At 42.0% G+C, this 13,864-nt stretch overlaps 1 protein-coding gene across 1 annotated transcript in view; it reads left to right on the forward strand.

Annotated features, from left to right (window-relative positions):
• The window catches only part of SLC12A4 (solute carrier family 12 member 4), a 533,265-nt gene that overhangs the window by 236,349 nt on the left and 283,052 nt on the right, over positions 1-13,864 (forward strand). The gene's annotated exons all lie outside the window — the stretch shown is intronic.

Genomic DNA, 13,864 nt, shown 5'->3' on the forward strand with positions numbered 1-13,864 from the left:
AATATTATAATTGCATTCATATTGTGCTTACTATTCCTGAATCACTTTGGGGTGGGTAGGGTGACTCCAGAACCCAAGGTTAGTGGTTAATCAAGTTGTTATTGGGATTAGTCTTGTGATCTCTAATAAACCTTTATACGCATTTACTTCAGTTTCTTTGCCGAAGATTAAATGAATAGTCGTTGTGACCATTACTGTGGAAGTATGTGAACTGTTATGCTACAGGAGATTAAGTATTGTTAGGTTGTAAGGAGATGGTTTCAAAGAAATGTTGATCTATCAAATGAGGTGTGGGCAATTTGCAGAAATATAATCGAAAATAAGGCAGACAATCATGATACATTTGAGATAGCATGCAAACTGTAGAAAGAAACCGCATTACTTCCATATGTGTGCATTGTATTCTAGTATTTGTACAGCACTTACTACCCATATACGGTTGCTAAAGAACTTATCTATTCAGATAGCAAGTTATGATGTGGGTGTGTGGTTTGAAGTGTTTTGTCTGTGCTTTGAGCCTTACCAGGAAGAGTTTTCATGTCAATCATGATGGTTAAGCATGTGTTTATCCAAATATTAGACATGGTGCTATATGATGGATGAGAAAGTGTGTGATATAGGTGTGTATTTTTGTAGATGCGTTATGCTGGCATTATCAATTAGCTCTGAAAGTCCTTTTTTGTGTTTGTAGATTTTCAACCATTTCACATGCTGGTTGTGGCTGGATGTGGTCTACTGTATGAACTTATAAATCTGTGGTAGGTAACAGATGTGGATGAGGAGTATGTGGGAATCTGAGATCTGCCCGAACGACTGCACAAGATCAAGAGGGGGTAAACACCCAAATGGGAAAGAAGGAAGCAAAGATGGAAAAAAACGTCAACAAGAGAGAAAGCAGGGGCCTGCAAGAATGAGGCAAAGGTGCAGGGAGCGTCTGGCAGTGGATTAAAGCGGCATGAGGTGGAGTCTGGACTATGAATCCTTTGTCTCCGGGCAGGGAAGTTTATAGCAACTGTATCTGTCTTTTGAGCAATACATTTGGCACCAACAGTTATTATGTCACAAATTAAGCACTTTACGCGACTATCTGGGACCTGCAGGGTTGATTATGTTACAGTGCTCTGTTGACCGGCAATACTCGGCAGAACTCTTCAGTTTTCACAGACCTATTTGGTTAGTATTTAGTAGTAAGTTATGGTGCATGGTACAGCCTGTATCTCTGCCCAACAGATACCAGAAAGGTTTCACAGGAACTTTCATACATTATGTGCCTACCCCGTTTACGATGAGGGATAAGGTAGTTAGTTGATGTGTAAAATTATCCTATGGAACAGAGTACATCAGTTTAAGCCCAGGCGGACCCTCAGAAAGAATAGAGCTGCTGTCCTTACTCTCGTGGTTTGGCTCCCATCTGTCTAAATAGCAAATTGATGTCCATGGGATTCTGGCATCTTCCTGTGGAATTGAAGGTTTTGTACCTAGATAGCTATCTGTCTAGTTGATGGGTTGGTGGGCTGTTCACAGAGTGATGAGGTTCTAGAACCCAGTGATGGGTTTCTGGAACCATATAGCCAGGAGTGACAATCTCTTAGATCCCATCAGTTGGGCTGTACCCTGGGTGCTAGGCCACTAGTGCCTAATCCTCCCCCTTTGATGGTTTTTAACACGTATATCTGGTATGTTAATCCCATAGCGCCCAATCATAGATATCCTCTCTAGTGGTGAACAGCTGCTTTCCTGGTAGTCTGGATGTAGTTAGGCAGAGTTTTTGGCCATAGCACCACCCTTAACTCGTCTGCCTTCAGGACATCACTCCGGGGCATTCAGGTTCAAGTTCTATTTGATTCGGAGTGAAATAGCTAGTTGTAAGGTGACCTTGAACCATTGAGAGCCCTAGTCCGAACTATCATGTGACATGGATTTAATGGGAGTCTGTACCCTAACAGTCAGATGGCCTGGCTCCAATAGCAGCTTAAGGAGTCACAGGCCAAGCAGTGTAAAGCTAGGCCTAACGCACAAGGGTACCAAGCATAATGCCTTTGATAGGAAACATTGCTTGGCGATGTAGGGGCAGGAAGAAATGTGGGTGGTGTTGATCCAAATCCATGCCAAATGCTAAGAAACGTATTTTAAGCACAAGGTCATCAAATGTAACCATTTCTTTTTGGTCAAAATATACTTCGAATTGTTTAATGCAAAAGTTCTAGATGGCTCTATGCATTAAGAGAATTTCTGGTATACCTGCTTTCTCAGGACCAGCTTAGGCAAGGTTTGAAGATCCGTCCTTTGCAGCAAGATACTATTCCATAATAGGGCCTGCAGGGAATACAATTTTCAGCTACCTGCTGCAGTGAGAGGCTGGGCGGGGTCCCTATGGATTATCTGACCATGGGATGCACATGCTAACTGGAGTGGTACTGGCCTGGTGAAATAAAAGCAGCATTTCTGATACTTCTGCCAAAAAGGCAATCCCCTAAAAAGATATTTAGGAATTCCCTGAAATGCAAGCACTGGCTGCACCAGCTGATGATTTACACTTTCTTACTCCGGTATTAATGGAAATATTATAAATCATATTTACCAGAATGCAATGGGGAACTTTTTCTGACATGCCAAAAGTGTGGTACCCCATCATTCATTGTTCACATATTTATTTATTTATTATTGAGATTTGTAAAGCGCATACGTATGCCCGTGGGCGTCTTGGTGCTAAGATTACTATTAGGATCTCTGGAGGTGACCGCACAGTGGCAAAAGGACTCATTACTTGTTAAACAACCACGTCTTCAGCAGTTTCCGGAACTGGAGAAGGGATTGACTCAATCTAATTGTTAAAGTAAGCGAGTTCCAGAGTCTGGCTGCTGTCACTGTGAAGCGCTTGTCTCCCCAAGTAGCTGTCTTCGTACGGGGTACTGCCAGTAGATGCTGTGACATAGATCTCAGTTGTCTAGATGGACAGTAGGTAGTAAGCTGTTCTCGCAGGAACATTGGGCCTTGGTTATGGATTGCCTTATATGTCAGACAGAGGGATTTAAATTTAATTCGGTTTCTGATTGTTAGCCAGTGGTAGTTTCTGATGGTATGGCTGATAGATTTAAATTTAGGGGTCCTGGATAGTACTCTTGCTGCCGCATTTTGAATCATTTGCAGCTTGGAGATTACCCGATTTTGTGCATTGGCAAATAGGCCGTTGCAATAGTCTAAAGAGGAGAGCACGAGGGTGCTCACCACTGTTTTGCCAGTGCTTTCCGAAAGAAATGGGTTGATTTTCCATATAAGCCTGAGTTTGTGATGGTCGTTTGCCACTGTTTGGTAAGAATGTGCCACGAAGTTGAGCTTCTCGTCAAAGACTATTCCCAAATTTCTGACACTAGCTACTGGTACTGGTACGGCTCCCAAGGATGAGGGCCACCATTCTGCTGACCAAAGGGGGGAGATCTTCCCGAAGATAACTACCTCCGTCTTCTCGGAGTTCAACCTAAGGCAGTTGGTGTTCATCCAGTCTTTGATTGCTGACATGCCTTCCTGAAAGCGTGCTGCCACCTGTTCTCCATTGTTATTTATGGCAAGCACCAGCTGAGTGTCATCGGCATAGGAGGTAAGGCTCATCTGGTATGATTTAATAACCCTAGCTAAGTCCGACACATAAATATTAAATAGTGCCGGACTTAGAGATGACCCTTGAGGAACACCACATGGTAAGGCAAGTTCTGGTGATTTAAAATGTCCAAGCATCACTGCTTGTGTGCGGCTAGACAGAAATGAGGCCAGCAGGTCTTTGGCTCTGGCACAAATGCCCAGATTTCCGACACGGTCAATCAGAACAGAGTGATTGACCGTGTCGAAGGCTGCTGATAGGTCCAACATTATGAGGACAGCAGTCCCTCCAAGGTCTCTAATGGTTCTGATATCATCAGCCGCCTTAATTAAGGCAGTCTCGGTTCCGTGGAGTTTCCGGAACTGCGCGTCATCAAGCAGATTATTTTTCTCAAGGTAATCAGACAGCTGGCCATTTATTACCTTTTCGACCACTTTGGCTAAAAATGGCAGACTGGCAATGGGTGTGTAATTCTTCAACTGCTCCTTATCTAAACCTGTTTTTTTAAGGAGCGGTTTTAGAAGGGTATTTTTTAGGATGTTTGGATAAATCCCTAACCTAAGTATCGTGATACAGACTAGCATAATAGCTGGGCTGATGGTGTCAATTACTGGTAGGTAAACCTTGGGTGGGCAGGGGTCCAAGGCAGATCCTGTTTTTATTGACTGCATGATGTCCCTGATTTGTTCCTCCTAGAGTTCCTCAAACTGGGTAAGCGAGCAGGTGGGAGGACAGGTATGTGTGGTAGTTGAAACTGGTGGGTCGCTGGTCGAAAACTCTAAGTAAATGTCATTAACTTTAGAGAAAAAAAAGTTAGCCAGCGAGTTACAGAGAGCCTGCGATGGAATAGGTGCTGTGTCGGCAGGCTTCCCAGCCAGTTGTTTCACTATCTCAAATAGCTGTTTGCTGGAGTTTACATACTTACATAGGTTCCCTTTAAAAGCATAAGGCAGTGGTGGAGTAGAACAGGCATGAGTGATTGAATTCCAATGGAAGGTAATTTAATATATCCTCCTGCAAGGTCCATCGGCCTCTAAATGTTTTATAGACTGTTTTTAGCTGTGCCATAGAGTGGAGCTAAGGAGTATACAGCATAAGTTATTTTACTGTGTTGGATACGAGCGACTAACATGAAAGGACACCCCTGAGCGAATATGTGACGTTGCAACGCATGCCATTACATCGCATGCCGTTGCAACGCACAACTTTACCCCGACTTTCTGTTGGGGGAGAACTGGAAGTTGGAATAGATTGGAATAGATTAATTTTCTACTCCAAATCCATTGTGTGCAACTGTAGAGAAGGTGTTGGATTTAACTCCAACAACTTCCCTATTCTTGCAAACACTGGATTTGGAGTAGAAAATGAATCTATTCCAACTTCCAGTTCTCCCCCCAACAGAAAGTCGAGTCGAGTGAGAGTTTTCCCTCCACTAAATACCAAAGGTAGACTTAAAAATAAATGTGGGGGGTCATGGTCTGGCAAACCCACTGTATCCCACCCCTAAACCGGCAACATTCTTACTCCCCACCTAGGGTAAATTTAGGGATTTACCCTATATTTAACCTAGAGGGGAGCGAAAACCAACGGCATGTCATTACTAGTTTCTTTTTAAAAACAATAAAATGGGTGGTGGCTGGGTTGTGCCTAGAGCCCAATTACTGCAGCTTTTCCAGTAGCAAGCTAGAGGAAATTTGGATTCTGACTCCTTCAGGTGGCAGAAATACTGTCTTTTGCCTGAGGATGGGGCCTGTATTACAGAGCAAAGACATGAAAGATCCTCAACCCATTCTGTTGCTTATTTTTACCCGGATGCTCTGGTGATCTATTTGAACTCATTGGAATAGACAGATTGGTGCTGAACACACCAGTCTGATCACCCTGGTGAGCTGACTGCCAACCAAAGTATCAGGAGAAAATTGAGAAAAGAAATTGTGAGGAATGCTGGGCCAACTTGGCACTGGAGCTCAACTCCAGGCACAAGGAGGCATTTCTGTCTGCCCCAGGTGTTGATAGAATGGGGGGTTTGTCACCTCTGCCATCTCATTGTAAAAAAGGGCACCCAAATCCCAATTGTTTCTTACTTGCAATGGTGAATGGCTGCACTCAGAGGTGCTGGAACAATTTGCAGAGTGGGTTTGCTGCCATAAGTTTTACATCACTGAAGTCGCAATGATTGTGAGAAATCCAGCTGTCCTGCAAAGATGCACTTTGTCGAATCACGCCATACCATCGCTCAACTCAAATTCATTGTATTGGAAATCCTCACGAAAAGAGAAGGAATCGACAACCACAAACTACTATTAAAAAGAGAACTGGAATGGATCTATCGTTTGCAGACCTTGAAGCTTCATGGTCTCAATGATCGCATTGAATATAGTTGTTATCTCTAATGTACCGATGAAGTATTGTTTAACTGTTCACTTTGCTCCTTACCCTCCATTTCCTACTCCCTACCTCTCTCACTGTATATATTTCGAATCAGCTTATTTCACAGCTCACACCCCACTCCAATATGGCTGCGTCTCCGTTTCCTTAGTCCTCCGTTGTTTTAGTCCTTTGTTTATCTTAATAGCCCCTTGTCGCTTTCTAACACGTTGCATGAATAGCCTCCACCCACAAACACACTTGACAGCAATTTCACAGCCGCATGGATAGCGGACCCCGCTACGCGTTACTATGAAGTAAGTCTCCCGCAGTTCCAGATAACTTAAAGCGCACGCTATTTATTCGTTTACTTTTTAGACTCCACGCGGTAAAATTTCCAGCACTACCCATCCCCTCACGTATAATAACCGAGCACTATTCAATCCACTCGGGTAACTTACCATCCGCACTCCCCCACTGATAGCACGAGTAAGCCCTGGCCCCTAACCCATGGCCTCGAACCTCTCCCTTACCTATTTCCTTTTGCCTTCCTCCACAGCACTCCGTGATCAAGGGCATTTCTGCCCGAAATGCATTGGAGAAAGTTCATACATTAACCCTATGGATTTATGCTGTTCCTGATATGTTGCTAATATCAGTTTAAAGACATTGGATAAACTCACAAAGAATAAATGAACTAAACCTTTTCCTATGTTGTGAATCATATTATTGATCACCCCCGGAGTGCCTCATCAGGGGATGTATCAGCAGTTTCTGCATACACGACCTACTCACCCATTAGGACCCACTCATGACTTATGCCAGTATCTCCATCATGAACTCGTTGCACTCAGGACCACCCTGGGACCTCTGTCCCCACCACATCTTCAACCTCAGGAGTAAGGCGATAAGCGACAATGTCAAGAATGTCTTGAACACCTCCATCACCTCAGTCTCCTAACCTAAGGACTTGAAACACACAGAAGTGAGGCCTGTCCTGAAGAAACCTTCTCCCTTCCCAACCGAACCATAGGCTACCGGCCCATATCTCTGCTTCCCTTTCCAGCAAAGGTTCTTGAGAATGCAATCAACCAGCAACTCCCCAAATACCTAGAACCCTACAACCTCCTGGACCCCTCTCTATCAGGAGTTCGAGCCAACCACAGCACCGAGACAGCCCTAATCTCAGCCACTTATGACATCAGAGCCCTCCTTGACAGCGGCGAAACAGCAGATGTCATCGTCATAGACATGCCAGCTGCCTTCAATACCATCTCCCATCACACCTTGTTTAACAGATTCCAACACATTGGAATCCAGTGAGACGACCTGAAATGGATCACCTCATACCTCACCGTTCGAACCCATAGAATTTTTCTCCCACAGTTCATCTTGGAACCCAGGAAGATCATCTGCGCGTCCCCCAAGGATCATCCTTCAGCCTCACCCTTTTCAACACGTACATGACCTCCCTTCCCAATACAATCTGATTCCACAGACTGAACTTCTTCTCCTATGATGATGACACTTAGCTCATTCTCTCACTGTCAGAAGACGCCTCCACCACCAGAGACAACTCCCACAGATGTATTATAAATGTCACAGAGTGAATGAGGAACAACTGTCTCGAACTGAAGCATGTTGGCCTCCCGAATGTGGCCCCTATCCAGCAAACTATCCATGAAGAAACCGGTAAACAGTCTCATCTGCCTGCTTCCATGCCATACTCATGCTCTGAAAGATCTTCAGGTGGCTCACAGTCAACCCCATAAGAACCGTCACGCAGTCCCTTGTCACCGACGGGCTGGACTACGGGAACACACTCTACGTAGGAATCACCACACGCCTCCTAAATAGACTGCAAACAATACAAAACTCAGCTGCTAGACTCATCATTGACCTCCCCATATGGATATGCATCACACCCAACCTCAAGAATCTACACTGGCTCCTAATCCAGAAACATGCCAGTTCAAGATGTTGACCAAAGCATACAAAGCCCTGCACAATAAGGGACCAGTGTACATAAACGAACATATGACGTTCCACCAACCAACCAGACACCTATGATACACCTCCCTCTCAGACACCCCCCAAATCTGCTGAGCCAACAGCGGATGACACTACTTCTCACACTTGGTAGGCAAGCCTGGAACAGCCTTCCCCTACACCTCGGGACCGCCCTAATGCTCCAGCAATTCAGGAAAGGACTCAAAACCTGGTAGCTCGAATGAACAGATCATCACGAAGAGGCGAGCATCTCCAGTGCCTAGAGACCCTCGTAGCTGAGTTGCAGCGCTTAACATATCTTTATTGATTCATAATGTGTGGAAATCTAGTTTCAGCAAATATTTATCATTTGTGCATCAATAAGTAAAGTGTCTTGATATGTTTGATCCTTTTGAGGTCTTTGTTTCCATCACACTTTAGATTTACAAAACAAGTGCTTCATTTGTTCTTTCCTAACTGCTGATATATTCTATAATATTTGCACAGTTCATTGACGGGTATTTGAATTGTGATGGAGTTTAGAAAGAAATTGACAACCTACAGCTTTTCCTGTCCCACTCTAGCATGATTGTCACATACTTTACTTTACAAACTCCTCTCACTTTATTGACAGGGAAACAAAAGTGAGCACAAACCTGGAGGTAAAGGAATAAGCAGCAATTTATCATGAGATATAGCCTGATATTTAACATCTGCCTTTGAAAGCACAGAACATCTGACAAGGTAAACACTAAATGTAATGACCTCTTTACTTCTTATTCTCCATCTGAAATCTAGCATGGTTATTTTAGGGATTCTGCAGCGCCCCTTAGCACCACTACTTCCAGCTGCCCTAGTCTGGCTCAGGGTCAGCTTGAAACCAGGGAAATCTACCAACCCTAGGAATTTCTAAAACCTAGTGACCCCAGGCAATCTAGGGTGTTGTGAGTGGTGTTGATCTCAGCAAGTGTTCTTAGCCAGATATTGGCGGCAAAACTCAAGTACAGCCCGAATACATATGTTGAAACAAATTATATGATGGTCTCAGTGTAAACTACCTCCAACATCAAGCAAGCATTTGCAATGCAATCAGTCTCGCCTTTGGGACCTTATATGTTTTTAGCTATGCAGCACATTAGCCTGGGTGCTGAAACATCTACTGCTCTTTAACATGGAGGGAAAGTAAGCACCAAATGGAGTGACACACCAGGTATGGGAACACATGAAGAGAAGTATTGCCTTTCAGCTGGAAATGGTATAGTCCGACACTCTGTTTTTAATATAAAATCGGGGCTTTCAGTGGTCAAATCACTGAAAATACAAGTTTTGAAAAACATATTATTGTCTATGGATGCTCGTGGAAGACAATTTCTAAGGACTGGAATCTAGAGCATGCTAAAGTGATTCTGATATTTTATTGACCTCTGCTGGTCGTTTTCTATCAAGAAAGCTAAATAGAGGCAGTTCCCAGAAAAATAAAAAAAAGCAAAAGTCCCTCAGGAGAAAGCAATTCTGGTATTTTACTGACCTTTACTGTACATTTTCTATCAAGACAGTTAAATAGAGGCAGTTGAAAAGAAAAAAAGTCCCTAAGCCAAAGGAGAACAGTCCCGTGGGCTCTGATCTTCAGAGCCCACAAAGTACATACTCATATAAGTATATACTAAAGTATATACAAGAGGTCTCGAGTGCTCGACCTAAAAAGAACTCTGCCCTGGGGGAGAAAAGCTTCTGCACTTAAGGAATTCAAGATTGTCCACAGAAATACACGAGTAACTTTAATATTAAGCCAAACCTACTATAATAACAACTTCATCCATATAAGGTTCCTAAATTGCATCTGCAAAAAATACTATCGACCACATGTATTATATTCTTGTCCATGTTCATACTGATGCCTTAGGAATAATTTAAAGGACCGACAACAGCAAATTGAGAACGCATGCAAGTCAGCAGCATATAAATGCAGCACCCTTCTTATTGGGGAGATGCTCAAGAGGATGACCATCTCCAAATGAACGTGCCTTCTCAGGTAGAGACCACTAACCTCTACTTTGAGAAACAGGCTTAAATGAAGATGGCGCATGCAACTGTCCAAGACCTCGTTATACATTTTCTATCCATGGAAGTCGTTGCACTCGTCAGAGGCATTGAAGGTGGAAATATTGTAATTGCTGCAACGTGTTTTTATTTCCTAAACAGTAAGTGAAAGGGATTTAGAAAATGTTTGTGTTGGTACTGGGCGATAAAGCCTTGCTAACACAGTGGAGCTGTTGCATATTACATAATTTCGAATGTTCATTGTATTACAATGTGTTACTGTTACTGAAAAACTTTGCTTACTACTTGTTTCTCCTCAAAGCTAACTCTGTATTCTGTTACCATGGATGATGTCATCCTAGGTTCCATGTAACAGTACCTTTGTTTGGCTGTGAAGGAGATACCTGCTGTACTGTGCTCTCTACAATAAATTCTCATTTTTTAATATAATATTTATCTTTGGATTCTTACAAATTTTGGCGACGAGGTATCCGGTCTGCTACTCTACACTTTGAGCACAGGAGCAACCAGCTTAACGAAACCTACGCATAGATGTTTTGAAAACTTTCTACTTCAAAATTTTGGACTTTTAATATATTTTTCCTGGCAGAAAGTCCACTTGTGTTATTTTGATTATATTTTCTTAAACCCTTATTTTCTTGCCATTCTCTGATTGCCTACTCATCTACATGATATTCGTTGAATTTATTCTTCAAGGAAAAACATTTTATCTTATTCGGCATCGACAATTTTATTTTAATCAGAAAATGCTTAGAAAAGACTTTTGCATGCTTGGTTTACCTTTAAACCTTGAGCATGCATTCTCTCTAGCATCTTTCTGCAACGGCTCTCTGCTCACTCTCTAGCCTCCCGTGAAAAGACACTCTTTCCTTGTAACTCGCTGGCCTCACGTTACGCGTTTTGTCATCGCATATACGTGGCAGCCTTTTTGAGTTACTGTGACAACCAAATCTGCATCAGCATCATCTGAAGCGTTTTGCTGTTCATAAAGAACAATCTCATGTGTGAAAATTATTGGTCTGACAAGCGCGGAGCAGATATTCATATGGAATCACCTGATGACCAGTACTATAGGCTTGTGGAAATGTATTTTGAACTATATTAATTATATTATTCACTTCAACTATTCTCTTTATTTCAAGGAATATACCATTCATTGTGGCAAGTTACATTTTTATAATTACACATTTAAAAAAAAAATGTTTAACTTTATAACAACAATGTTGATTACTCTGCTTGTAATATATATATATAAACATGCAGTTTGAACCACCGTCCACATTCCTTCAAGTTAAAGGTGAACCCCCCCATAACATGGAATAGATGGTAGGATGAATTTTTAACGTTTTTTAAAGCTATTGATGGAGATACATTTTGTGCAGAAAGGAAAAAGAACAATTTGTTGCACTCTTTAGGTTCTGAGGGACAAGTTGTCTTTAGAACACTTCATCATTTTGACGGTGGTAGTGACAGAAATGTATTTGAAGATGCCATGACATGGCTAGAAGCTAGATTCAAACCTACATCTAGCGTAGCTTTGAACAGATGAAAATGTTATACTAGAGCCCAAGAAGAATCCAAAACGTTTGATTTTCTTTCAGCGTTACGCTTTCTCTCAACTAACTGTAATTTTGGTCTGATTACTGACAAAATGATTAGGGATCAAATTATTGTACACACTAAGAGCAAGAAAATCCAAGAACAATTGTGGATCATGAGAGATCCAGAACTCAAAGATGTTGTTATCACCGCTAAAGCACTGGAGAAATCAGACAAATGGATGAAAACTCTTGATAATAAATCTAAAGAAAAGTCTGATGATGTATGTGCCGTGAAATCTGACTCAAACATCAAATCTTCAAATATTTCTACTTCTAATCAAAATGTTCCTAACTACCAACGGAGTGTTAAGAAACTGGATTTTCATTGTTTTAGGTGTGGCAACACAAGTCATGCTGCTTCCTTTCCAAGATGCCCTGCTCTGGAAGAGAATGTAAAAAATTTGGTAAACGTGGACACTTTGCCAACATGTGTAAGAATGTTTCCACTAGTTACACAAATTCCTACACCACAAATATTAGTAGTAGAGAAAGAATTTCATGTTTAAATAATGATGATACTTGCGAAAATGAAGAGTTTGAGAGAGGGATTGTAATATCTATTACTGAATGTGGGGAGCAAGGAAACTCCTACACTGTTGAAACAACCAGATTGTAATGTACACGTTTTGGGAGTATCTCTTAAGCTTATGGCAGATTCTGGGTCACCTTGGACCATAATTACCAAAGAGTACTTCTGTCAAGTATTCAAAGATATTATTACCTTGCATGATCTCAAAAAATCTGATATTATTGCCAAAGCTTTTGATGGTTATGTTATTGACATGGACGGTTATGTTGAAGTATATATGCATTTCAAGGGTCAAGTTGCTTTTGTTACATTGTATTTGCTGTTTAAGGAGTGAATGTACTTGGATGGAGAGATCAGTGGAGTCTAGGTATTATGGTCAATCCTAGAAATCCTGACCTTGTTATGGTCATCTAGGGAAAATGTCATGAATCTAATGTCATTAGAGGTGTGATTGATGTTTGTGACAAGTCTCATGAAATTGTTGAGTCTTTTCCCAAAGGTTTTTCTAAAGATTTCGGTAAACTCAATAATTTTCAACATCAAATTAACCTTAAGAAGGGGTCTGTTCCAGTTAAACAGAAACTAAGAAATGTACCAATCTATGTTAGAAAAGATCTCAAAATGTTATTGCAAAAATTGATAGAAGAGGACATCATTGAAGAGATTGAATCTTCTGAATGGGTTTCTCCCATTGTTTTGGCTCGGAAATCAGACCAAAGTTTGAGGTTGTGTGTGGATTTGAGGGCTTTGAATGCCAATTTGATTGTTGACTGTCATCCTCTTCCTAAAATCAAAGAGGTTGTATGTATGCTGGAGGGAGCAAAAGTTTTATTGACTTTTGATTTGCGATCGGCGTACCACCAAATTATGGTAACTGAAGATTCTAAGCATTTGACTGCCTTTCTTACACCAGAAGGGTTGTTTCAGTACAAGAGAATGCTGTTTGGGCTAGTCTCCACGGCGTCAGTTTTCCAACGTGCTATGCACAACATATTTTACCCCTTCCGTGCGGCCGCGATTTCCCCCGTGTGCGGCCGCCGGACAAACAGGGGCGGGCCGTGACGAACCCCAGCCGCCATCAGCACACGAGCACCGTGGAGCGTGACGGCTGGGGTTCGTCACCAGCATGGAAGGGGTTAAAGATCTTGAGAATTATGTTAAGTGTATCCAAGATGATATTCTTGTTTTCTCCCCGAATAATGATCGTCCTAAAAAGCATGTGAGGGAAGTTTGTAGGCGTTTGGAGTTGCATGAGCTTACCCTCAAGGATAACAAATGTAAAATGTTTTGTGACAAGAATGAGTATTTAGGTCATACTCTTTATGGAGATGGAGTTATTCCTAAGAAATCTCTTGTAGATGCCATTGTGAAGGCTCCACCTCTAGACAATAAGGACAAATTGTTATCTTTTACAGGATTATGTGAGTACTACAGTAAGTTCATCAGAAGTTTTGCCACAAAGATGGAACCCTTAAGAGAATTAATGAGATAAAAAGTAGAGTTCAGATGGGGGTGATAGGCAAGAATCTGCGTTTCAGCTGATAAAAAATGAAATTGCTAATGCTCCTACCTTGAAGCCCTTTTGTGTCAATAAGCTGTATATTGTTACTGTGGACGCCAGTGAGTATGGCCTTGGTGGAGTGTTGTTTCAAAAGAGTGGCAGTGATGAGTGGTGTGTAGCGTTTGGTTCTCACACACTGAATGAGACGGAAAGAAAGT

The sequence above is a fragment of the Lissotriton vulgaris genome, chromosome 12 (assembly GCF_964263255.1).
Source record: "Lissotriton vulgaris chromosome 12, aLisVul1.2, whole genome shotgun sequence".
Lineage (NCBI taxonomy): Eukaryota > Metazoa > Chordata > Amphibia > Caudata > Salamandridae > Lissotriton > Lissotriton vulgaris.